Below are 26975 nucleotides of genomic sequence, written 5' to 3' on the forward strand. Positions count from 1 at the left end.
ATCTATGAATAAGGGAGATCCCTCCATCTTCTCAAGTCATCTTCAATCTCTTTCTTCAGGGACTTAAATTTTTTTCAAACAAGTCCTTCACTTGCTTGGTTAGAGTTACTCCTAGATATTTTATATTGCTTGTGGCTAAAGAACTGTTTCTCTTTTGCACAACAATTTCACCCCCTGCTACCCCATAATTCATCCAAGGTTATCTTTCCATTTAAGGTTCTGTACTTCTTCAGAAATTTTTAACAATTTACATTTTCTTAAGAGCCCTGTTCTTAATTCAAACTAATGCAAATGAACATTTATTAACAAGGATAGTTTTATAGCATTTGCTGTTATTGTACCTCTTCTCTATCTGCCTATGACACTATTTAATGTCATTCTGATCTCCTATATTAATAATTTTACTTTCCTCCTCTTGATTACATTTGTGAAAAGCTATTTTGTTATGCTTTTTAGAGATCTAACATGTGGGTACTTCTTTAATACATTAATTTATGCCTTTGTCCTGAACAATTAATTCTGTAGTTCCTTGACTTGAAATTTCTTCTCAATTATTTTTATTTATTATAGTGAGTAAGAGAATGTGTGTATTGTTTTGTTTTTGCTTCTAACATAGGATGCCATGTATCCTAGGTTGGCTTTGAACCCACTATATAACTGAGGAGAACCTTGAACCTCTGATCCTTCTGCCTCCACTTCGATTCCTTTCCCAGTACTAGGATTAAAGGTATACATCACCATATCTGATTTATGTGGTGCTAAGGACCAATCCAGGACATCCAGCATGCTGTGTGAGCTAATATTCTATGAGCTGCACATCACTGGCACAGCTGCATTTTATTCATGTGTCCATGAATGGATCTGTGTGTTCAGTTCTCTCTGTAGGCAGAAGAGGACACTCGGTCACCTAAAGCTGGACTTACAGGCAGCCGTGCTGCCCAGTGTGGGTGCTGGGAACCTAACTCAGGTCCTCAGCAGAAGTAGTGTGAACTCTTAACCATGAGCTTGTTCCTCTGCCTCTCGCTGCCTTTCAGACACAGCTGCACATAAAGGGTGACATTAGCTGTGTCTTCTTTGTGGCATCATTATTACTTTCTGAACAATCTATAACCAGAGTTTTATTTTTTCCTTTGGTCCAAAAATTATTGGTTTGTTTTATTTTTATCTTGTTATCTTAATGCCAAGTTCTGTATGTTCTGTTAACCCACATTTCCTCTATTCTTGAGATTATTTTACCAAAGCTTAAGAGCAAGCATGGACGTCTTCTGTATTCATCTAAATGTCTCATGACCTAGCACATGGCATATAATATGATTTGCCATCATATTTTGAGAAAAAAAGCAAGCATTTTGTGTTGAAGGATAGAATTTCTTCTGTCTTATAAGTCATCTTTATTATACACATTAATCAAAAGCTCTGTGTCTTCATTTACTTTCATCTTTTCCATCTGTAAGAGACTGGGAATATGTTCATGTTTGGCCCAGTTTTGACAATTTATATTTGTATTTTCATGATTTGTGTTTTGAATGGTCTTTAAATATTTATTCATAAATGTTCATAATAGTTACATAGTTTCTGTGAATGTTCATAACATAAAGAACATACCAGTAAACTTTATTTATTTAGTGTAGATATTTGTAAATATTTGATTCTATTTTTTATTCATGTGTACATGTGTATAGCATGTGAGTGCTGGTGCCCTTGGAGACCAGCAGAGGGCGCTGACTCTCCCAGTAGCTACAGTTGGGGGAGGCTTCCTGCTGCACAACATGGGTGGGTGCTGAGAACTGAGTGAACTCAGGTCTGCAGGAGCAGCAAGTGCTCTAACCACTGCGGCATCTCTCCAGCCCCTCATTTAACATATTTGCCTGAATTTGTCTATGTCTGGATGGCACCTCCATCTCATTATTGTTTTCATCATCAATATTACCACCAACTCCTTCCCCATTTCCTTAGCATCCCGTTCAGCCTGGTTTTGTTCTGTGTTGTGTTAGATGCCCCGGGAAGGTATCAAGGCACCTGCATGGACTGTTGTCATGGATGGTTTTAGTTTCTTATCATCCACTTTAGATTGCCCCATTTTTATGTTTACCCCCCTCATCTGCACACTGCCTTTTCTTTATGGCATAGATTACCCTCTCCGTTCTTCGCTGCCAAGGAATGGATTTACCCCTATACCTTCATTCTGAGCTAAGCCTCGTGGCTTGCTATAACAAACAAAAGCTCACAAAATGATACAAGATTGGCCATGACACAGTTTTTCTGAAACATCTGTTTTTTTTTTTTTTTAAAGAAAATTGTAATGTCTGTTTTAAACTCTGTCCCGAGGCAGCAGAAGGCAGATAAATAGTTTAGCATGAAATCCTCCTGATATAGGCCATGATATCCGCCCCAGCAGGTGCACAAAGGACCCTGACAGAGATGGGCAGGGTCTAGCTAGTCTACATGCTTGTGAGCTCAATGCGGATTACTAAACACACAGAGATTTTTTTGTAGGACTTTGTCTTTATTTTTTTTTCTGTGTGAATGTACATCATATGTTGATATGAATACATGATTCAAATGGCATCACCATGAATTTGGATATTGTGATAAATACTTATCTGACTTCCTCAGAATTCTCAGAAACTCTTTGCTATCTTGTCTTTTCCCACTGAAAGAGACTGAAAAACCTGAGTTTCCTGTGTTTCTTATTTCCACTTGCAACACACAGTTTCATAGTCCAGTCTGAATAAAGAGATGTTCTATTGTATCTATTATCTTTGTATCTATTAAAGAATCAGATTGTGGAGCTAAAGCCCATGATTCTTCTCAACTCACCTACTGTGTGTTTGACTGGTCCAGGGCCCACAGGAATGACACAGTACTGGTCCACGCTGACATCATTGAGACAATGTATATAAATCCTATGTACTCAGAGCACTGCTGGGTTACGATGCATTCTTATTAATGCACCACCAACAAGTTGCTTTTTGTTTTTGTTTCTGTTTTTTGTTTTTTTTTTTTTTACCCAGAGAGCTCCAGGAAGAAAAAACTAACTAAATCCCACAAAGCAAAATAAAAATCTCCATCCTCTTATCTTGGCAAGCTCCTGGTCAGCCTTGTACCAATAGCCCAGAAGCTATCCCTAGTCAAACTCCTTACCAGGAACATCCCATCTCTGGTGTCCCAGAAGACAAAAACCACCTCCTACCCCATGCAGAGGCTGGCACCTGGAGCTTTTTGTCTTCCTGAAAGGAAATTAACAATCGTGGAGCCTCTAGTTTCCAAGGCTTTTTGTTTGTTTGGTTGGTTGCTTGGTTGGTTTTGGTCTTTTACTTTATTTTATTTTTAAAACTCCCTTTCTTGTCTTTTACTCTTGAACATGGAAAACAAATCTGTCTTTAAAATGATTTCCCAGGCCTTACCGACACCACAGAATTCAGTTGCGTGTGGGCTTTGCTTCCTGTAAAAGGCAAGTAAGGGAATGCCATGGGCTTCTGTTGCTTGCGGACTGCTCTTCTGATCTTTCCCACATTCTCCTCCAGCACATCTGGAGCCTGGGGATGGCTCAGCTATTGCTGTCCAAGCCTGGCCCTCAGGGGACAGTGGGAAAACAGCAGGATTTCTTCCATCGTTCACAGGCTCTCTTTCAAGAGGGACACTAGGACACATCACCAAAAATACCCAGAGAGAGTCTTCCACAAGCCCCAGAACAAACTCAGATGGTCACCCACCCTTAGGGAAAGAGCCTTCATTCTCCAGTCTGAAGAATAAATATTTTCAATATGACTGCGTTCACCTGTGATGTTCTTAAGAAATGCTCAGATAATGTCAGCCCCACCTATGTGAGGACCTGGCAGCCTTTGATTTAGTTCAGTTTTTAAAATTCCCCACATCATGATATTATGCAGGCATCGGTCATCGCTGAGAACCTTTGTCCTGGCGTAACAGAACAAAGTTGTTTTCTTGAGTCACATACAGAACTCTTCCTTCTTGCTGGGCGGTGGTGGCTCACACCTTTAATCCCAGCACTCGGGAGGCAGAGGCAGGCAGATCGCTGTGAGTTCGAGGCCAGCCTGGTCTACAAAGTGAGTCCAGGACAGCCAAGGCTACACAGAGAGACCCTGTCTTGAAAAACTAAAAACAAAACAAAACAGAACTCTTTCTTCTTGAAGGAAGGAGATGGGCAGCTTTGGGTGCCTCCTACATTATTAAGCCTCTCTGTCTGGTTGCCTGAATACAATGGCATTTTAAAATATGTAGACTCCAACATACAGTTTATGTATACAGTAGCTGTGTGTGTGTGTGTGTGTGTGTGTGTGTGTGTGTGTGCAAATTATGTATAATAAATAAGAAACATCTTTGTCACTAAAATTAAAGTAAGAAACTAGCAAAATGCTTTTTATTTGCTCCACTTTCATTGGAAGCGAGACATAGCAATTTTGAAGAGTAATAGACTGTATTGGATTTTTTTTTTCAATTTTTATTAGTATATATTAACTGTACAAAATAGTGGGAGTCTTTGTGTTGCTAATATTGTACCTTGATCAGAGTCACTTTATTAGCCCTTTTTTTTTTTGTTTGTTTGTTTGTTTGGTTGGTTTGGGTTGGGTTTTTTTGAAACAGGGTTTCTCTGTGTAGCCTTGGCTGTCCTGGACTCACTTTGTAGACCAGGCTGGCCTCACACTCACAGCTATCCACCAGCCTCTGCCTCCTGAGTGCTGGGACTACAGGTGTGCACCACCACGCCCGGCCCTTATTAGCCCTTCTTATATCTCTTCCCTACACTTCCTTTTCCCCTTCTGTATCCACATAAGCTTGATACCCATGCTCCCCAAATTCCTTATATCAGAGAAAATGTGTAACCCTTGTCTTTGTAATAATTTTTTTCCTGACAAGACAATCTCAATTCCATTTATTTTTCTGAAAACAAGCTAACCTCATTTACGGCTGAGTAATGCTTCCTTGTGCACACATACCTACCCCCTCTATGCATTCGTCTACTAGCGGGCACCTAGGCTGATGCCATAGGTTGGTTGCTGTGATGGGACAGTGACAAGAATGAGTGTGTGTGTGCATAACTCTGCAGTCACCTGGCACGGGTTGTCTGAGTGTGTGTTTTCAGAGTTCAGTTAGCTGATCGTTCGTTCTGTTGCTAATTTTTTGAGAAACTTTCATATTGATCTCCATAGCTGCCAGGCTAATTTATGCTCTACATTCAGTATATAATTTAAACCCCACAACCAACATCTTCCCTTTCTTTAATTCATCCTACTCTTCTTCATTTACTTCCCCTTCTCCTTCCCTTCATCTTCCTCCTCCCCCTTTTCCTCTTCCTCCTCCTCCTTCCCAGCCATTCTGACTGGGGCATGGAATCGCATTGTTGCATTTCCCTACCAGGTAATGATGCTGAGTAATTTTCATTTATTTATTCACCACTTGGCTACTTTCGAGAAATTTATGTTCAATTCTCTTGCCTATTAATTTATTGAGTTCTTTGCTCCCTTGGTTACGTAATTGTTTCTGAGTTCTTCTATATATGGATGCCATATTCCCTCTGCTGGATGGACTACGTCCTGCAGTTTGTCTCTTTGCTGTGTCTCTTTTTTTGCTATGTAGAGATGTCTTCCTGCCAACTTTTGTTTATGAAAGGAAAGTGAGTGAACAACTCCATAGAAAAATACTTTTAATAAATAAGTATTTAAACTGTATGTCTTACGTATTCCTTCTTAATCTCAAAACTTCCACCAGGTCTACTTTATCCACAGTTTCCTTTTTGTTTTTTCTTCTTCTTTGTTGGGTGTGATTCTGAATAAGTTTCATGAACACAAGGTCCTGGGTTCTAAATTCTAAATGCAAGGGGTCTGCTTTGACTTTGCAGATGGTTATGTGCTTTTTCAGATCTCCTTGTGACATAAATTGTCTTTTCCTTAAATTGTTGCACAATATTTGATCCCATTGTGACCCCTGAGATTGTGAACTGTAAATCTGTTTCTTGTGGTTGAGCCCTAACATATACTTTTAATCCAGGAACTTTCTTTTTATTGTAAACAAGTGATTACAGTATGGTTCAGCCAGCCCTAACACACACCTTTAATCCAGGAACTTCTGTTTACTGTAAACAGGTGATCAAGGTGTAGTTCAGCCAGCTCTACCACACCTTTAATCCAAGAGCTTTCTGTACATGGAATTTAATAAAGTTAACCCTAGGTCAAGAGGCAGAACAAGAAATCAGCTGACATGGGTTAACGAGTAGGAGGGACTTTGAGTTGAGGGGTATTTAAGACAGCATGTAGAAATAGAAAGAGCTTTTTGGCTCTTTAGTTTTTAGCTTTTAGCTCTTTAGCTCCTTGGCCTTTAGCTTTTGGGGGGCTTTTTGATCTTTGAGCTAGCAAGCCTTTGGCCTTGGGTTTTTTTTTGCCTTTTCCCCCTGGGCTGTCAGCTGAGCCAGTGAGCCTTTTGGGCCTTTTCCATTGCCACATGAGCTGAGTAGGAAGGTCAGCTGAGTGCTTTCTCTGCCTCTCTGAGCTAGCAAGTTTTTCAACCCAGCGTCTGACTCTTGTGTTTTTATTGGTAAATAGAACGATTGGGATTTTCATTTAAATCATGTTCATGAGGAGTAGTTGTTCTTCTTGAAAGTCTCTTTTGGAACTATAATAACTAACTGACTCAGCAGAGGCAAATAATACACCTGATTCAGTTAGTATGCTCCACATTTTAACAAACTTCTGCATCTCGTCTCAATTATGGATGTATGTGTTGAGCTTTTGTGTTGTTTTGCTTTTAGCTTTTGTTTTTGTTTATCACAAGGACTCAAACCCAGGTACTGGGTGCTAGGCAGTACTGTGCCACCCAACTCTACCCCTGAGTGCCAGTCCTGTCCCCTATCACTGTTTGCCTTCTCATGCATTTGCAAACAGACAGGTAATTGCTCACCTAGCAATTCTTCATCTTTAAAAGCATGCTTAGTATTTGAAAATAATCAATAACACTGTCAAATCTCCAAAAGTCTGCTTTTTAAGAGATAAAGTATGATGCGTATGAAGACTATAGGAATAAAACAAACGAAGCCTGAGTCGAAGCCAAGCCCAGACAGCAGAAACATTTCTGGGCCAAGAAGACTGTTCACAATGAGTTCAAGTTTCGTCGTTAGGTGTGGCTTGGGGATCAGCTTCACTGCTCTTGCTTATAGTTGCTCATCTTACATTTCCATGGTGCCTGGCTACACATGGACAGCTTCCAAGTGCTTTCTCACTTATGTATCTCGCAATGAGAGGAGAGTCAGTGTAGTAAAAAGAGCACATAAGTGACCAATCTGGTAGCCATCTTGGAAAATATACTCACATATGTGTACATTTACACATTGCGCACACACACGTACATATATATACACATACCCAGATTACACATACATATATATACACGCATACATATACCCATGCACATACACCATGCACATATGCATACATACATACATATATACAGACAAGGTACAATTATAGATAGGAAGAGAGTTTTTAAATAATTTATATTTTAAGAAATACTAAATACTTACATCAGCTTAATAGCCCAACTTAAGTAAAAATTATCAAAATTAGTCTAAATATATTCATTATTTATTCCTATTTTTATGAACAATAAGAAAAAATTCAAGACATCTCATCTAATAAAACTCTTTTTTAAAAATAAAAACATTATTTTGCCCTATAACATCACTGTGGGAATAAGACCCAATCAAAAAGCAGCCTTTAAAGAAAGCGGCCTACAGACTCTCTGGTGACCATATAATAAAAAGACCAAATTCGTACTAATATTCAGTTGCTATAATATAAAAATGGTCCAGTGTTTTCTTGGGCCCAGAAAATATGTAAATTTTATTTACCATTTTAATAGATTAAAAGAGGAACTGAGTTTGATCTTTTCAAACGGGGAAACGACGTTCATTAGGGTGAGAACAAAGTGTAAGTCTGGGCAGCGGAGCTCTGTGTGCCCTGCTGGCTGCTGCATTTAGCTCTTTGGCCAGGGCTGAGCCAGGATGGGCTTGTGTGAGTACACACTGACGGATAAACAGGATGGGGTTGTGTGAGTACACACTGACGGATAAACAGGATGGGCTTGTGTGAGTACACAATGACAGATAAACAGGATGGGCTTGTGTGAGTACACACTGACGGATAAACAGGGCTCAGCTCCTTTCAAAAAGTATCTCCTTCCACCTCCTTCTACCACAACTTTTAGACACACACCAATGACTTAAGAACTAAATTCCTAACATCAGGAAGTAGTATAAAGTGGCTTTGAAAAGCAGAAGGAAGAACTGATATTTTTTTTAATCTTAGAAAAACATCATACCGTTCTGGAACTGTATCATAGAAAGGGGCAGGGACTTAACCCTCAGGAATCCACACAGAATAAAAATAAAAGTATGGGTTAAGAAGGTAGATGAATTCTCCTCAAAGAAGTTTCAGGTTACATATGGTCTGCCCATTAAAAAGAGATGATAAAAAAAAAAACATGAAGGAACAGGCCCATAGCTTCAGAGCACAGAGTAGGAAATAGCGCTTTGGAGGGAACCAGCAAACCAAAGGTCAGAAGGAAGTGGCCTGGGATGTCAGTGTTCTGGTCATGGCCAGGATGTGCCCACCCTGCAGCAGAGGCCTGTTGCTATAGGGCCATTGTAGAGAACTCAAAGCAGTCAACAAGGAAATTTGAATTCTTTGTCATGCAGGTGATCTGGGTTTACTTGCCAGATCAGAGCCTAAGTGATATAAAGGAACAATTACTCTCACAGCTATTATTAATGCCCATCTGAAACAGACACCAGGGCAGCCATGAATCTAGAATGCCAGAGCCCGACATTTCACAGCGGTTGTAGATGTTTGCTTGACAATTATGTTTAGGATGACTTTTACTTATGAAAGAAGAAATAGATTTCTGATGACATTAAGAGATAGTCCCAAGGAAATTAAATGACGAGTAAGTCAGGTGACAATGTTGATGACTATAAGACATGGACAAATGCTTAAGCATGTACACAGAGGGAAAAAAAACAGAGAAAAGTCGCTTTGTTTGACGACATAGAAATGACTGTTTCGTTCATCAGAAAATGCTATAAATAAAGTAAAAAGCAAACGACAAAACTTGAAAACGGCGGGGAAAATTTTATGATCTCATATACCCATAAAGCCCCTTTGTAAGGACATATTAGCAAGAAATTGAAAATGCAGATTTACTAGAAAAACAACTCACAAAGGAATAAATACAGAGAGACTCCAAGGCTGTGGAAAACCATTCCAGCACACTTAACAATTATGGAAATATGCATTGTTACAAAAGCAAGAACCTCTCTTTTTGCATTTCATGTTGGCAAAAGTTAACGAATACATCTTCAGTTCCAGAGATGGCTACTACTGGGATGCAGACACAAACCATATGTGTTTGCTTTCCTCCATTTTCTTTGAGGTTAAACGTGACCCATTTATCTTAGCTGTCTTTTTTTTTTTTCTCCTGTTGCTGTTTCCAGACTTGATCTTGCAGTCCTTCTCAAAAGGAATCCCAGGTCACCACTACTAATTAATCTCTGCCTGTACTGCAGAGAAAATCCAACTGCCGTTTGTGAGCTAAACTCCAGTGAAAGTGGATCTAGCCTACACGATTAGCCCTTAGTGGAGCTGATTCAATAGTATATATATATTTTTTAATGCCTCAGTGATGACCATATCATTTATATAGAAAGGTTTCCTAAGGAAATAGTGAGGGATGAGCACACACATTTACACATGAGACTGATTGTATAGCATTCATTATCCAAGTTAAATGTTGGGAATGCTGGGAACACCCTTAGCCAATAACAATAATAAAGTGGTTAGAACACATTAGATGGATACAAAGACCATCCATACAGTATTATGCCTGTGTTTTCAAAACTGCTTAATGTTATAGATACTCCACTCATTCTAACAAGGTGAGAGGAGACAAAACACATGATCATGTCATGCCATTTAAAAAATATATGAACACAGAAAGATGGTGATGAAAAATAAAAACACGTAATAATTTTTCCCAAGTTGCTATTGACTATTTTATTCATTGTGTTTTAAGATTTTAGTATATATAAATTTGTGTGTATATCCAGGTAGGCAGACACACTATAAAATGTACAAGCTAGGGTTAATAATCTAACGGGGTCTTTACCTTAAATAACTTAATGCTGTAAATATTCAGAAAAGTTTATCATATAATGATGTTTTCCTAATTCTGGCTTTAGGAACATACTGGATTTTGATTATCCATTGTGTTCAAACTACCCTACCACTTAATGACTTGAAAAGATAATGTGCTGTTATTTTTCTGTGATTCTGTCAGTTGAGAACAACTGACTGACTCATATTTGGTGTTTCCCACAAGACTTTGACTACATGCTAAGTTTGGAGAAATCGAGAGATGCAGCTTATAGACATCCAAATAGAACCTTCGTCCCCCTTCATAAGATGCAATGCATCTGCTTTCTCTCCCAGACAATGACCTGAAATTCTTACATAGCAGCTCATGGCTCCAATAGACAGAAAGCAGAAACTTCTAGACCTGCCAAGAGTGGAACAGGAATGGTGTCATTTCTGCCGTATTCCAACATCCAAAGCCAACCTGAATCCAATCTAGACTCACACTCCAGGAGATCACATGGCACAAAGGACAAGATACAGCCACATTCTAGTTGGGGGTCTACACTCTGTCGGTCAGAACTAGACCCAGGTGTATCACTCTCAGGGGTCTCTCCTGTGTTCTTCCAACTTGCTAGCTCCTACCAAGAACTTTTAATGCATTCAGTGGGTCATAAACTGATGCAAGGTCTAAACAATTAGCGACTTCTCATTCCACTGCTTGATAAAAAACAGTTACAGTAGTTTCAGTAGTTTAATTAATCCCCTGGGGCTTTTATCCAGTACTTACAGTGTGCAGACTTGAACCCTTTGGAGCCTACTCTGCTAACTTCTGTTCATCCTATTAATTTGTACCTTGTTTTCCTCCATCCAGATGTTTCTTGTATTTAATTTGCTTAACATATTCAGACTAGGAAACCATTTTAGCATTAAGATGATGCACCAAGCACACCCTCATTTATTTGCCATACTCTTGGCTCTTTCTCAACCTGCTTTGCAGTTTTTAACATCCTTAATTTTGATTGAACCCAGATGGAATCTAATTTTGCCAGGAAAGAAAAGCAAAACATACGATGGTCTTTTTTTTTCTTGTCCTGTGGAGAAGGTCTAAAGGTAAAATACACCCTTCCAAATCACAGACTCCAGAAAATCAGTTTAAGACTAATATTGTAGGCAAGCTCTAGACAGTCCCTAATTTTCCTGCTCTTGTGTAATTCTTTCCTCTTGAATGTAAGCTGGCTTTGGTAATGCACTCAAACAAGATATGGTATAGAAAGTTTTCAGGTGGCATTATTAAGATTAAGCTGCAGAAGCCTCTCTTTTTCATGTTTGTCATTCTTTCTCCTCTCCCACCCCCCTCTTCCTTGTCCTCTGGGGAAAGCCAGTGGCTGTGTTGTGAAATGCCCCAAGGAAACCCATGTGGCAAGAATATGTCTTTGTCCAACAGCCAATGAAGACCTTAGCATGTCAGTGCTAAGAACTTGGAATCGGAGCTTCCAAATCCCTATGAGAGAACTTGGAAATAGGTTCTTTCTCCATCAGCCTTGATATGGCTGCCCAGTCTGCCCAGCACCGTAATTTAGAATCCCAAGCCACAGAAATTGTCAGATGTTAAGTGTTCGATGGTTTAAGGTTTGGAGAACCACCACTGTAGCAGCGACATGGGTATAAAAGATGAAGAAAGAGCTCCATGGTGGTCCAAGGGATACTCAGAGAAGCATCACTATCTTTGCCTCTTTTGTGTGACCCTTCACCCTGAGGGTAGCCTCAGTTGCACAGCTTATACTCAGAGTGAGGTGCTTAAATTCTGAGACATGCCTTAGCTTTATAGCTAGAGACCCCAGAAATGAAATTCTAAGGGACTGAGAATATAAGAGATAGTGACTCCGTTATGCACGGAAACTGACAAGTCCTTCCTCAGGATCTAGCAGGACATGAAGCAGACACACACACACAGCATGACTTTGAAACTTGAACTCCCCCCCTGTATCCCTGAAGAAGAGCTGGAAAAGCTTTGAAGATGAGAGCTGCACTCCCCAGGAGGAGCACGAGAAGTTATGGACTTATTGGCTACTTAAACAAAACAAAGCACAAAGCCACCTCCAGAAGATACTTAAATAACAAAGAAACTCACAGCATTGTTGTTAAGATTTCCAGGACAGAATCCCAAATTATTTCTAGGAAAGAAAGAAATATCCACAAGGAGACCAATAGAGCCAACACATCCAGGTGGAGGAGGGGGTACTGCGGAGCCTGATGCACCAACCATGGATCATGCATGGTGAGGACCTAGACCCTTTGCTCATACGCAGTAGACAGGCAGCACAGTCTCCTTGTGGGTCCCATAATATAGGAGTAGGGACTACCTCTGACATGGACGCTGTTGCCCACTCGTTGGTCACTTCCCCCTCGAGGGGCAGCCTTGCCAGGCTACAGAGGAGGAAGACATAGGCAGTCCAGATGAGACTTGATAGGCCGAGGTCAGATGTTAGGGGAGGAGGGCTCCCCTTTCTGAGGACATGGGGAGGGAGGGAGGGGGTCTGAGGGAGGGTGGGTGGCATCAGGAGGCAAAGAGGGAGGGGCTGCAATTGGGATGTAAAATGAACAAATTAAAAATATAAAAAAAAATGTCTTGGATTCAATCATGATCTTCTCTAAAAAAGAAAAGAAATGAAAAGAGAACTAATCCCTTACCAAGAGAAAAGACAATCAACACATGTTGACCCTAAGGTTTGCATTGTCACAGATGTCAAATCACTTCTGAGAAATTAAAAGTAAACATTCTTAAAATGAATTGAAAAGTAGGAGTTTTGGGTATAGAAACCATTTTTTAAAAACTGCCAAATGCACATTTTAAAACTAAAAAATACAACTATTGAAATAAAAGGAAAAGTACTGGAAGGGCTCAGTGGCAGAAGAGAGACATCAGAGGAAAGAAGGTTTCTTCGAACCTGAAAGAGAGAGCTGGAACAATTGAATTGGTGGTGGGAGGGGCACACGGAAGTCATGGGAGTAGGGTGAGGTCAGCGGTAAACTGCCTTCAGCATCAGTGGTGACACCATAGATCTAACACTTTAGAGTCCTGGAAAGAGAGTAGTTTGGAGATGTGGGGAGGGTCGGGGAGGAGTCATAGGTACACCGTTATTAAACTGTGGGACCATAAGGAATTTTTTTTTTACTAAAGTAGAAGGTTCTGAGAACCTTATGCAGGAAAATATCAAAGAAACCAAGTCCAGACAAAACAAAATCAAACTGCTGAGTCAAAAACCTCTCTCTTTTCTCTCAGTTCTTAAGATGAAAAACCAAAAACAACAAAGACAAAAATACCAACCACATCAAACCAAACCAAACAAAACTGGAGGAAATCATGGTGCTCTAGAAACAAAACCAGCAGAAACTGTACATATGAAGGTAAACATAATGGCCTACTTTTGCCTTTTCAAGTTCTTTTTAGCAAGCATCTCAAATGTAAGAGTAAAACATCTCCTGGTGGTACTTTCAAGGTAACTAAATAAGTATTTACAACTATAATATAAAAAAAGGTACTATATGACAGGAAGTGCTTATATAAAACTGCTATGATTTTACATGTACCTGTGAAAAAACTGTTGCAGTATTTTTAGCAGACTTTATTCTCTTTATTTTTCTTGTATAAAAACCCTTATGTGGTAGCCACAGCTGGAGACTGAGTCCTCTGAACAGAGACTCTGGTGTGAGTGAGTTTTCACAAGATAGTGAACTCCTGCTGGGATGACTCAGTGAACACAGTCTCTTTCCAGAGGTCAGGTGTCAAGGAGCTGTAGGTCCTGGAAATGACACCAAGAATGACCTTCACAAAGTTGCCCAGGGTGGTGGTGCAGCCCCTGGCTGATGTGTAGCAGTCACCAACACTGGCCACCATCAGTAACTTGGGCACAGGAACATCGATGATGCCAAGTGCCTCTGGGGGCAGGGATGAGATGCACCAAAACAGCCACAGTGGCCTGTCACCTTGCATGGAGCAGTGTGTGGCCTGTCAATCTTGTTCCCCCAGTAGCCTCTTCACACAGGGATGGTGGAAACCTTAGCCAATATGATGGCCTCGCGATGGCAGTGGCTGTCTCCTTGAAGTGCATAACACCAAGACCAACATGACCATTGTAGTCCACAATAGTGACAAAAGCCTTAAACCATGGGTCAGCACGAGTCTGCTTCTGCACTGGCCTGATAGTTAGAACTTCATCTTTTAGGGGTGCACTCAGGAAAATGTCAATAATCTCAGATTCCTTAATGAGCAGGGAGAACAGGGAGATCTCCTCCAAGAGGACAGAATTCTTCAAAACGACATAATGGTCCTGTAGTGTCTGTTCCTGAAAACAAGAATCAAACTCCATAAAGAAACAAAACAAAACAAAACAAAAAACAAAAACTAAACTAAATTAAACTAAACGAGAATGTAGGTAAACCACAAGCACAGTAAGGGAGGTCTTTGCTCAGTAGTTAGAAGAGGAAGTAGATGAAAAGATACAGAAGAGTGAAAGAGCAAGACTGATACCTATGTTCCATCCAAGATTATATCCTGAGGCATAAAAAAACAAAACAAAACCTAAGTGGTTTATAAAAACTTAAGCCATGCAAAATGCGAAGCTAAAGACCATAAAGAGATGAAACGATCAACCTGGGAACAAAAGGTGTGATATCAGTACAGACCCCATAGGCCATGGAAATCGAAAGGGAAAGCCAGACTATAAACAACCCACACATACATATTTGACAGTTTAGGTAAGATGGCCTGCAGGAGGAATGAGACCCGCCTGGCAACACACATGCGCAGAAGAGGGCCTTCAAGTAGAGTCGGCTGGAGACCTACTTGGACATGCCTGGGCATGCTCAGAGACTGACTGCCCAGAGTCTGGTCAAGTCACGATGGGAACCAAAGAGGAGGAGCCACAGCAGCAGCTCACAGTTTGGAAATCAATGAGAAACTGGGAAGGGACTATAAAGGCATGCCCTATTTGAGCAATAAACCAGTCTGCTTCTGCCTCAGAGTCTTGTGTCGTTGACCCTGTGCCAGCTCACCTCCACCCCCAAAGGTCCTGGGCATGGTTCCCAGCAACAAGGGGCCAATTCCCTGAAATCTACAGGCTGCAAGAAGTCACCCCAAATCAAAGTGAGGGCATTTATTTCAGGAGACTGTCCAAGGTTTAGTTAGAACCATTGGCTGCCTCCATCAGAGCTTAATTCTGAATCTTGGCTGGTCTGACCATTTCCCCATAAGCCACTATTTCCATCTCTCCTCTTTCTCCAGACTGTACTCATTAGGAGTGAGAACTACTGCAGCCCTCAGGAACCCTGGATGGATAGCTCAGCTTTCCTCAGAAACATTTACAAGATGGTCTGATTAGCCTTCCCATCTAGGAGTCCTCCCCTCATTGTCCTCCCTAAACCTTTCTGCAGCTAGAACCACCAGAGACACACTGAAGGCTCTGGGCCATCTCCCCAAGGATCTGCGACTGCGTCTCTCCTTTCTGACTCAGAGCTGCCGTGCTCTGGTTGACTCTTCTGTGGTGGGATCCTTGTCGTAGTACAGAGTTCTCTCACTCCTTCGGTCTTGCAACACTGTTCCCTGGCTCAAGCAATTATCAGGAGCACATGGCTTGTCTCATGAGCTTTATTTCCTGCTATGCAAGAACCAACAGAGTTCTCAGAAGAGCCAAGTTCCTGCCCAAATAACTGTGGCGATGTTAAGGACACAAACGAAGCATCTGTCCCAAGTCTCTCCTCTAATCCAAGGAAGAACACAGCGTGTTTTCTGTGGCCTGTGCCTGTCGACTCTGCTTTCTGGATATACAACTCATATCCTTCTCTTTTCAGTTTTGTTTTTTTTTTTGTTGTTGTTGTTGTTGTTTTTAGTGTTAGTTTGTTGTGAAAAAATTTACAGCGAATGCAGAGCTCTCAGCTCTGCCTAAAATTTGTAAGTAGTTTCTTGGGCTTTTGTTTGTGTTTTTTGTGTGTTTGTTTGTTTTTAAAAATTCTCTTCATCTTAAAATGGTCTTTGCAAATTAATTCCCGGGAGGCAGGCAGCATGTTGTTAGTAGTGTGGTAGGTATGAGGGGTGTGCATTCCTGGCCATATTTTGAGAGAGCAATGGGGTATGCAATAGAGTCACTGATTAAGCCCCAAAGTCATAATGTTTGAGCCTCCCAAGAGCCATCTCCATACTTAATATGGATTTCTTTAAACCACTGGAGCCTCAGTCCTCTCCCACACTCCTTGTAGATTCTGACTTCCATCCAAGACCATCGCTACAATTTAAGACCAGAAAGACATGGTATGTGTGCCGTCTTCTGCACCAAACTCTTGCTTTTAGTTATGTGGTGTTGTATAATGCTATCTGGGGGGAGGGGTGCAGGGGATGTGAACAAATGCCTACTCAACCCAGAATGGGAAGATATGGCAGACCCAAGAAAGGATACCAAAGACTAACTTGGTATACTGGTGAATCTATTGGGATTGCTCGTAGTCTGGGTGAGGGGTTGTATCCAGGAGCAGAAGTGATTCAAAGACAGTGGCATCACCAACAGCCAACCCTATCATGAAAGCCAGAGACCTGGCGCTCATTGCATAACCAGAAGGAGCTCAGCTCAGCAGATTGGTGAGTGTCTTTTCCAGGCAGCTCTGTTGGTCTGCTGGGCTTTGGCAAAGGCCTTCTCAGTACGATGGAGGTGATTACATGATTTCTGTTCTTAACTTTGTTTATATGGTGAATCACACTTATTGATTTACATAGGTTAAAACAACCTTGTGTCTCAAGAAAGAAGCCCACTTAGACATAATGTCTGTCTCCTTAATGTGTCCCTGAAGTCAGTTTGCAAGAAGAAAAAAAAAAGCTGGTCTGTAGTTTCTTTTTGTTGTGACCTCAATTGGTCTTGTTATTAGAATAACGTTGACTTCATAGGATAAATTTGGTAATATTCCTTTGTTTTCTATATTTTGGAACAAGAAGAGTTATTATGAGATCTTCTTTAAAAGTGTCATTAAATTCAGGAGATAATCCGTGTGGTCCTGAGCTCTTCATTCCAGCCTCAGTCTCCCTGCTTGCAACGGGTCCACCCGAGGTCTTTACTCCTCTGGCTTTGACCTTGGCAGATGATAGGCAATCAGACTCTCATCCACTTCATCTAGGGCTTTCCAGCTTTCTGGAGCCTAAATTTTCACAGACCCTCAAATGATGATCTGGATTTCACTGGAGTCTGTGGTAAATGACTGTTTGGTTCTTTGTAACTTACAGTCATTCTCCCTGGGTTGTCCAAGCCTGATTGATATCCTGGGCTGTGCTCATGGGGGTCTCTGTGTATTCCTCACCCTTAAAAGTTTGATGGGGTCAGTTAGAGCTCCTTGGTTTAGCCTTGAGCCAAAGGCTGAACAGCACCTGTCCCCTTGAACTCTACTTGTTTCTGCCTCCTTTGGGATAGACCTGTGTTTGCCTCCCTTGGGCTATACTTGCATTAAACTCGCATTCCCCTCTTTGGGCCCCACCTGTGTCTTCCTCCGTTGGGTTAGGCCTGTGTCTCCACTGGCTTGTATGAGCTAGTCCTCAGGACCTATTTCCCTCACACTACCTCAGTCTGCGCAGTCGTGTTCTCAAGGACACTGAGGTGGTCACGCAACTCAGCCCTCCTGCTTCTGAGGCACTTAGACTGACCCCACCTATCTCATCACCAACAGGCTCACAAGCTAGGCTGGAGAACCTTCCACTGTGTGAGTCAGGCAGGTCAGGGGCCAGGTGTTCCCTGATTGCCTTAGGTCTCTCTACTGGACCACTGTGAGGCCTGCCTTTATGTTGATCACAGATTTTTCTTCTTTTTAAATTAAAGGTCTGACCTAAGTTACATCTTCCATTGTTCCTACCATGTGATTTACTCTTCACTTGCTGATTCTTTCCACAGTTCAAAGCGTTTTAGATGTAATAAGGGCTTCTTAGCAATCTGATTTGTGTGCTCTTGTTCTTTTATATAACATCTCCATCGAATCCTCTATTACACAAGCAAATACCATTGAATAGTCACTGGGGCCTTAGATACAGTTTTTACTACACATAGCAGTGGCCTCTGTGGCCATGTGTGGACACTCTTCCCCCTTACATGTTACTCTCATGGACTGCCAAACTTATTTTAAACCATTAACTCTTGAGCATCTCTAAATTCATACACCAGACTCTATACATCAACTGGGCACCCTAGCCACCCCATTACAAGCTTTAAAGAAAGATGGCCTCACTGAGTCTCTACCTAGATTTTACTTCTGAGCAGAGAACTCAGTCTTGGTTGCATGTATCAGCAGCCACTGTAAGGTTCATATGACTGCTGGCTTAGCACAAAGGCACACTATTGCATACCATACAGGAAAAGACAGCCATATCAGGGTTTCTCCTATGTTCTAACCTAGACTTTCCCTCTGGATAGAGGACTCAGTCTTGGTTGCATGTCTCACTTTCCATCATAAAGGCCACATAACCCATGACATAGCAAGAAATCACATTATCTATCCCCTACCATATAGAGAAAGGTAGCCGTATCAGGATTCATCTCCTGCACCCATGGGTGCTCCATCTTTGGGCTGTTCAGATTCAGTTGGATGCCATAAGCAGGACCATGCAGTCACTCTTCATCTTTGCTTCTGTCTGCCTGTACTTCAGTAGTAATTATACTCTGTGACATTGTTCTTGAGGGGATATCAACACATGTGCACTCAACCCAGACTGGGAATCTATGGCAGTCCAAGCAAGTATACGACCAAAGTCCAACTGAACGAACCAATTAGTTTATTAGTGTCACTTATAGGAGCATGGGCATGGGGTTACTTACAGGAGAAGAAATGACTCTAAGACAGGTATATCGGCATGACTGACAGCCTATGAAAACTAGAAATGTGGCATTCACAACACACCTTGCAGTTAGAGAGACAAAACAAGGCAGCTTGACTTGTCTGAGAGTGTCTTTCAGCAGTCCTTGCTGCTTATATGTGCTTGGGGAGGGCAGGACCTAGTTAATCTGGTCTATTTCAGAAGCTTCCTGAAGCTTTTTAGTTGTTTATTTCCTGAAATTAAAGAGCCTCCCTGTAAGGAGGATACTCCCTTTAAGACATCTTGAATCTTTTTTTTTCTTTTAAGGTTTATTTATTTATTATGTATACAATGTTTTGCCTGCATGCACAACTACAGGCCAGAAGAGGGCACCAGATCTCTTATAGATGGTTGAGTCACCATGCTGGGTATTGAACTCAGGACCTTTGGAAGAGTAGGCAATGCTCTTAACCACTGAGCCATCTCTTCAGCCTAACATCCTCAATCTTAACAGCTTCCCTCCATCCAAGACAGGTGGTTTATCTCAGAAGAAATTGCTGCACAATTCATGGTGACCATAGCTTCTCATTTACAGGATTTCCTTAATTTTCAAAGAACCTAAAGGCCTGCCACCAGCATCTCTTTCAGCCAAGACCTTGATGCTCCTCCCTCCATGCACGACCCGAGTCTGCAGCATGGGCTGTTTGTGCTGATGCCAACTCTGAGCATCCAGGATCCCCTGCCCATCATCCCCTGTCACCTCTCCACACTCCGTGCCCCACCCCCTGCCTGCATTTTTGTTTTCTAAAACAGATTTTCCTCTTTCGGTCTCTCGTTCACTCTTCCGGGTCCTGAGATGTATTACATTTAGGGCTTGACTTTGACTTCAAAGTGTTTCTCACATGTGTGACACCAATACCATCAGAGGACCTATGCCCTACTGAGTGAAAAATAAAAGGAAACAATGTTGAGGGAATGAAGTAAAAAAAAAAATGCTCTGCTGCCATTACAAGGAAGTGCAATGGCCATCGTGCTGACTTCTGATGCATGTAACAGCATCCAGCGCTTTGGAGTCCTGCTGAGCCACAAGTCTGAGCAGTTGTCACAGTGAGCTTTACAGCCTTTGTGCTTCAGAAGACCGACTTTCAAGCCTGAATGCATCTAGGAAGAGAGGGAACAATTTTAAATGTACTGACACCAAGTCTTACCCAAACATCCTTGTTTAACTTGTGTGAGCAAGTTAAGCAACGCAACCTGAGTACTAAGACTTTTTTTTTTCAAGTTTCCTAGGTGACTTTTATCCAAACACAGTGACTTTCTAAGCTGCAACATTTTAGCATGATTGGGATCTGCAGGAGAAGGGGACAAAAATGCAGGTTGCTGGGGTTTCTGATTCCATAAACTTGTACACTGCTAGGGAATTTCCACTCTTTGCCAATTCCCAGTTAACTCAGTTTTCACATCTGCTCATTTTTCTCCAAGTGCAAATCCTTGGTCCTACCAAGAATGCAAAATAAGCCAAGGCAAAAGCTAATGTCATGCGCCCTCCCAAGGCCCCAGTGCTTAAGAGTGTAATTGATGTTTAAGAAATGTGCTGCTCTTGGGACATGATACAACCTTGAGATGTGGGGCCTACTGGGGAGCCTTTAGATCCTGGGGACCCTTGCAGAACAGAACCCTGGATGCCTCCTCACTCTATATTGTCTAGTGGCTGTGAGGTATTTTGTTCTCCTGGCACACTTTCACCATGGTGTGCTGCTTTGTGTCTGGGGAAAACCAAAGCCATGAGGCTGGCCTTGAGTAGGAATCTACAAAACAAAACCCAAACCAAAACTTTTCTCTTTATAAACTGATTATCTTGGGCAATTTGTTACAGTTAAGGAAAGCTAACAGATCCAATGCCTCACATTTCTGCTTTTAAGTATAAAACGAATAGTAACAGAACGGTAAAAAGAATGCTGTCTGAGAAACAGGACACATGAGGTTTTTTTGTTTTTTGTTTTTAATTTTTGAGGAAGTGGTAGGAATGGAATGCAGAGTGTCGCCCATGCTGTACAGGCAGAGAGCTTGCATGCCCTCTCAGTTCTCTCATCTGAGGTTACAGGGTTACATGACTTCAAGTGTATGCTATTGGATTTGAAATAGCTCCTCACAAAACACAGTTTACTTCCTGTTAAGGTCTGCCATGTTTTCTAATGATCCATTACCAAGCAGATTCAGTTGGAAGGAAAATTCAAATTCAAGAGCTTTGAAATAAAGATGGGACTTTCCCAGCTCTCAAGGAAATCAGTTTGGAGCATCTTAAAAAATCTAATGGCAGACCCGGAATACCAGTTCTTGAAGGACCTCGAGTCAACATGTCACAGAGACACTTAAATATCACTAGCGATCTAGGAGACAAAAAAGAGGAAAGGAAGGAAAGGGAGGGCAAGAGATGGGAAATATGTGTAATATAAATTGAACAATTATGTCAAATATCTTCAGACATCTCAGTACCATTTATAATAAATATATACCAATGAAATGGTGCGGCACAACTTTTGTGCTTTTTAAAAAATGGGCAGAGCACAATTTGACATCACAGAAGCTGATGACAACCTCAAAAAAGGCCCACCTCGCTCAGCAAATCCTACCGGTGTGATATACTCACTTATATCTGCATATTAGCCCAAGGGGCATGTCCCACGAAAGCCTTCACTTACCAGGATACTGAGACAGAGGGGAGGACATTCTATTGGGACTCTAGATGAGAGAAGCATGGGAGAATGGCAAAGTAGAAGGATCTAGAGGGTCCTAGAAGCCTACAAGTAGAACATTATGATAGGCAGATTTGGGCACAGGGGTCCCGCTCAAACTAAGGCACCAGCCAAGGACAATACAGGCCGTAAACCTTAAACCCCTACCCAGATCTAGCCAATGGTCAGAACATTCTCCACAGTAAAGTGGAGAGTGGGATATGACTTTCTCACATACTCTGGTGCCTCACCTTTGACCATGTCCCCTGGAGGGGGAGACCTGGTGGCACTCAGAGGAAGGACAGCAGGTTACCGAGAAGAGACTTGATACCCTATGAGCATATACAGGGGGAGGTAATCCCCCTCAGGAACAGTCATAGGGGAGGGGAATAAGGGGAAAATGGGAGGGAGGGAAGAATGGGAGGATACAAGGGATGGGATAACCATTGAGATGTAACAAGAATAAATTAATAAAGGAGAAAAAATAAAAAAAAATAAAAGAAAATAAAAAAAGAAAGAAAAAAAAGGCCCACGTTGTTGCTAAATTATCAATAGGGCCTAATAATGTTTATTATCAGGCCTATAATTATTAGTACTTCAGTAAAACACACTAGCAATCAATCAAGACATCAACATCTGTTATATTTTAAAGTAGCCTTAGTAAATCTGGGGCAGGGCAGACATTTAATCCTCTAAACTATCCTATACCTGCCCCAATGCCATGCCATCTGTTTCTAATAACTTCTATCAAGCTGCCTCCCATCCATAATTCCAAATACTTGCTAATGTTCTTCATCTGGGCCAAATCTCCATCCACGCCGGCCATGTGCTTCTCTTCCCTCTAACCCATGGCGGCCTTCCTCTCTTCCCTTCTCCGCCTCGGGTCTCTTCCTTCTTGTCTTTCTTCTTCCTAGGATTCTCTCTGTCTTCCTAAGCCTGAGAACCATTGCTACACCTATCTCCTTTGCCCTGCCCAGGTGATGGCCTTTTTTTGGTCAAAAGGTGGGTCACAGAGACAGCAAGCAGTAATTAGCATCAAAACACATCAGACCATCCTCCAGCAAGCCCAGGGATCTGAGCTGGGAGGGTGCTTTCCTAATATCATGAGTCTCTTGGTTTGATACCTAGCATCACAGAAACAAGGCACAGTGGTGCACAGCTATAATCCCAGCACTTGGGGCACAGAGCCAGGAAGATCAGAAATTCGAGGTCATCGTCTATTACATGGTGAGTTAGAGGTCAGCCTGGTTACATGAGCTGTTGAAACCAAACATGACAAGAAAAAAAATAGACTTACAGTTTTGACACAAGAAGTCCTTGAGCCAAAATAACTATCTAAAGTTGAGTTGTATAGGTTTCTGCTCAGATAAGCAACCTTAGGGCTTCAACCAATTGGGCTCAAGAAGTTGTTTGCTTGTTTTTTTGATTTTTTGAGACAGGTTTCTCTGTGTCACAGCCCTGGCTGTCCTAGACTTCATTGTAGACCAGGTTAGCCTTGAACTCACAGATCTGCCTGCTTCTGCCTCCTGAGAGCTGGGATTAAAGGCGTGCAACACCGCTGGCCTGCTAAGAGGTTGTTTTTGAGTCCTGTCAATTATCCATCTCTGTCTCTTTCTGGATGATGACCTTGAAGATGATGATGATTCTTGACTTTGAAAAACTGTGGCCATGGGGACAAGAATAGAGGATGTACAAGATATGGGAGCTATGTCAAATGGAAGGTTATTTACTGTGGGAGTGCCAGGATCTGAACCCTAAGGGCCACATGGCTCTGCATTCTCCCAAGGGATCACTGGTCCTCTCAAAGGCCAAGAAGGGCATCAGCATTTTGGCAAGGTACAAGGACCTCCCACAGTCACCCGAAACCCATGTCCACTCCAGGGGCCAGAAATTCAAGTGTAATGGGCCAGCCACCATTATAAAAACTAAGCCAGAAGCTTACTGTTATTTTTAAAAAAATATGAACGCTGGGGGAAACTAATTCCACTGCCTTCATGAATAATTACTTTGGGGCTGTTTCATAAGAGGTCTAGTTTTGTCTCTGCTGACTGCTTCCTATTTCTTTACTTGTTAGGGTTGAACTTAGTGGCTTATACTTTTGTGTACTCCTCCCCTATAAGTGTTTATTTCTGCACAGATGACAAATCATTTATGAATATGCAACTTTCCTTAGTGCCTAGGGAATATCTTGCAGAGTGAGGGTCTCACAGTAGAACTGGGTACTTAGATATGGATGAAATGGCCTCCCGAGGTCTTGTAACAAGTTGTCAACATTGCTGACCAGGGTCTGCTCTTGGGAATTCACTTCCTTTTCTGTTTTCCCTCAGAAATATTTAACAGTGTGTAGGAGGATCCATGTAGAAGCTACTGTCTGCTTCTTATTTATTTGTACCAAGAACTTGGATGAGAAATTTAGCTGAGAAGTCCCTTTCATTCAAGCAAGTCACAGTGAGGAGGGTTCACTAATAAAGACACTGAGACGCGGTGTTTTCCAGTTGTTCCACAGACTCGAGGGTGGCAGGGACAGTTTATTACATGCAATGAGGGAAGAGAAACAAATCAGATTTGTTATGCACTCACTTTCACTGCTCCAACAATTACTGAAAATTTCTTTTGGATTCTACCAACAACTGTAAGTCTTCAGTATCCAATAGTTTGGATTGCCATTCTTTGCTGGCTTACATTTTGTGTGTGTATGTGTGGGTGTGTACATCTGATAACATGTATATAGGTCATAGGACAATCTTAGGCATCAGCTCTTGGGTACTTTCCATATTTTTTTTTTAATTCAGGGTCTTACTAGTCTGGGTTTCACAGTTGGTCTAAAAGTTTGCAAAGATCTACCTGTCTCCAGCCCATCTTTGCTGGGATTACAGGTGTGGCCATCCTGCTCCATTTTTTATGAATTCCAAGGGGGCGACAAGCTGAGGCTCTCATACTTGTGAGGCCAGCATTTTATCAATTGAGTCATCTCCCTAGCACCTCTGCTATTTGAATAGGGTTGCTGGACAAGATAGCGCAGGGACAGCTAGCCTGAGGCTGTACTAACCATCTTGGATTAATTTGCTCTCAGTTGCTGTGATGAAACACTGGCAGAGACCAACTTGGGGAAGAAAGGGTTTATTTGGTTTATACCATTGCCCCATAGTCCATCACTGTGGGAAGCCAGGGCAAAAAGCTGGAGGCAGGAACTGAAGCGGAGACTGTGGAGGAACTCTGTTAACAGACTTGCTCTCCATGGCTTGTTCAGCTTGTTTTCCAAAACAAAGCAGGACCAGCCACCTAGGGGTCATACTGCCCATAGTGGGCTGGGCCTTTGCATCTCAGTCAAGAAAATGCCCACACAGACATACCCATAGTCGAGTCTGACAGAGACAATTCCTTACTCTTCCCAAGTGATTTTAGTTTGGAATAAAACTAACCAGCAGCGGTCCCATCTGCTGTTGTGGCTAGAACTGTCACCCTCATGGCATAGTTCTAGCCTTTTGTCTTCCTCATTATTCCGTGGCCTTCTGAAAAAGCAGGCACCAACCTGGTGTATAACCAACATTCTATTTTGTGTTCCTTGTTTGCATACTTAACTTTTCATTTAGTTTGGCTTTATTCTAAACATGTACCCACAATCCCCAGGGCCTGGGGAGCTCATCAATCCTACTGATATGAAACAGGTCATGTCGCTTTATTCTCAGACCTAAGTGGGACATCTATGTCAACCCCTGCCCCCAAGGCCCAGGGAAAATCATGGAGAAGTAGTGGACCGAGTGTAAAATCCAGAGGGTGAATGAGAAGTGTTGTGAATGGCCCCTTGGAAGGCGGTGTGAACAGCCCCTTGGAAGTCAATGTGAACAGCCCCTTGGAAGGCGGTATGAACCGCCCCTTGGAAGGCGGTATGAATAGCCCCTTGGAAGGCGGTGTGAACAGCCCCTTGGAAGGCGGTGTGAACAGCCCCTTGGAAGGTGGTGTGAATGGCTTCTTGGAAGGCAATGTGGCCACTGTGCCCACGAACACACGGCAGCTATGCTTGCCTGCACGAGATCAGATCAGCATCCATCAGCATCCAAGAGACAACACAAGGTGGACTCAGCCGTCATTAGCCAAAACCAGAGAGGATAAAAAGGGAAAAGGGGGCCATGTTGGAGGTGTCTGGAGAGATGCTTTATTTGTATGTATGGAAATGTCAAAGACGAAATACAAACTACAGAAAAGAAGTTGCCATTCTTTTACTCGAAAGACTTTAAAGAAAAGAACATAGTTTTAGAGATTAGTATCTCTAACATCTAGACTTCTTTGGTAAATATTTGTAATTAATGCGAATATGTAGTGAATTCTGTTTCTAATGTAACCATCTGCGGTCTGGGTCTGGCTTTCTAGGCTTTTGCTTTTTCCTCTCATCACATAAAGGCTCTCTATGCAGATTTCTGTCTCTAGCTTTGTGCTTCCTCCACTCTCAAATATTCATGAGAAAGAAATCTCCATTTCTAGCCCAAACTTTACTCCATTTTGTTTAAACCCTTCCACGTTGTCTCTATCACTCTGTATCTGTATGTATCTGAGATGCTGTGGGCATCTCAGAGCTGATGTACCAACACCTGTAGATGTTGCTCTCACCATTCCTTCTCCTCCTGATCCACTCCTCAGCCATCAATTGTCTATGGTGGGGAGGTGGGGGGAGACTCCCTTCTGATGTGTAAAATGATAACACGCTGCATTAACTGATCCAGGGGCCTGTCAGCATCACCTGTATCCGTGGATCTGGTGGTACGTTCACTCATTAAGTCCGTGTAGTTTGGAAGAATAATCTCCACTGTGCCAATAGGGATTTTGCTGTCACTTAAGGCCTTTTAAAATGTATTTTCATGTAACTAAGTTGATGAAGGAATGTTTGGAAGGCATTTAGGTACATAATAAAGCCATTTCCAACCTACGGTGTTTCTTTTTTTTTACTTTTGGCTTAGAAAATATTGGTATTTTTAGCCAAGCTATCTGGCTGTAGGAGATATCATATGTTTTTGATAATTATATCAACAATTATTATTTACATCCTTAAATATCACTGAAGGAATGCTGTTTTCTTAATTTTTTTCCCTTTCTATATCTTCCTGGCAACTCACTGCAGTTAGCTTGTAACTTAAGATAAAAGTTGGCAAGATATAGTTAAACAGTTTCAAATGAGCATCCTGAGAAACCAAATGATCATGTTAATTACGAGTATCTTTACACTCAAATATTTTACTGACTTACTACCTTTTACTTTAATGTAATTTTTCCAGATGA

The 26975-nt window shown here is 41.8% G+C and overlaps 1 protein-coding gene across 1 annotated transcript in view; it reads left to right on the forward strand.

Annotated features, from left to right (window-relative positions):
• Positions 1-15842: 15842 nt before the first annotated feature.
• MUSK (muscle associated receptor tyrosine kinase) overlaps positions 15843-26975 on the forward strand; it is a 143063-nt gene continuing 131930 nt past the window's right edge. Inside the window, exon 1 of the mRNA XM_084780050.1 lies at positions 15843-16095. The gene's annotated coding sequence lies outside the window, so the exon portion shown is untranslated. The remainder of the gene's footprint in view (positions 16096-26975) is intronic.

This window comes from Acomys minous (assembly GCF_964271855.1).
Source record: "Acomys minous genome assembly, chromosome: 1".
Taxonomy (NCBI): domain Eukaryota; kingdom Metazoa; phylum Chordata; class Mammalia; order Rodentia; family Muridae; genus Acomys; species Acomys minous.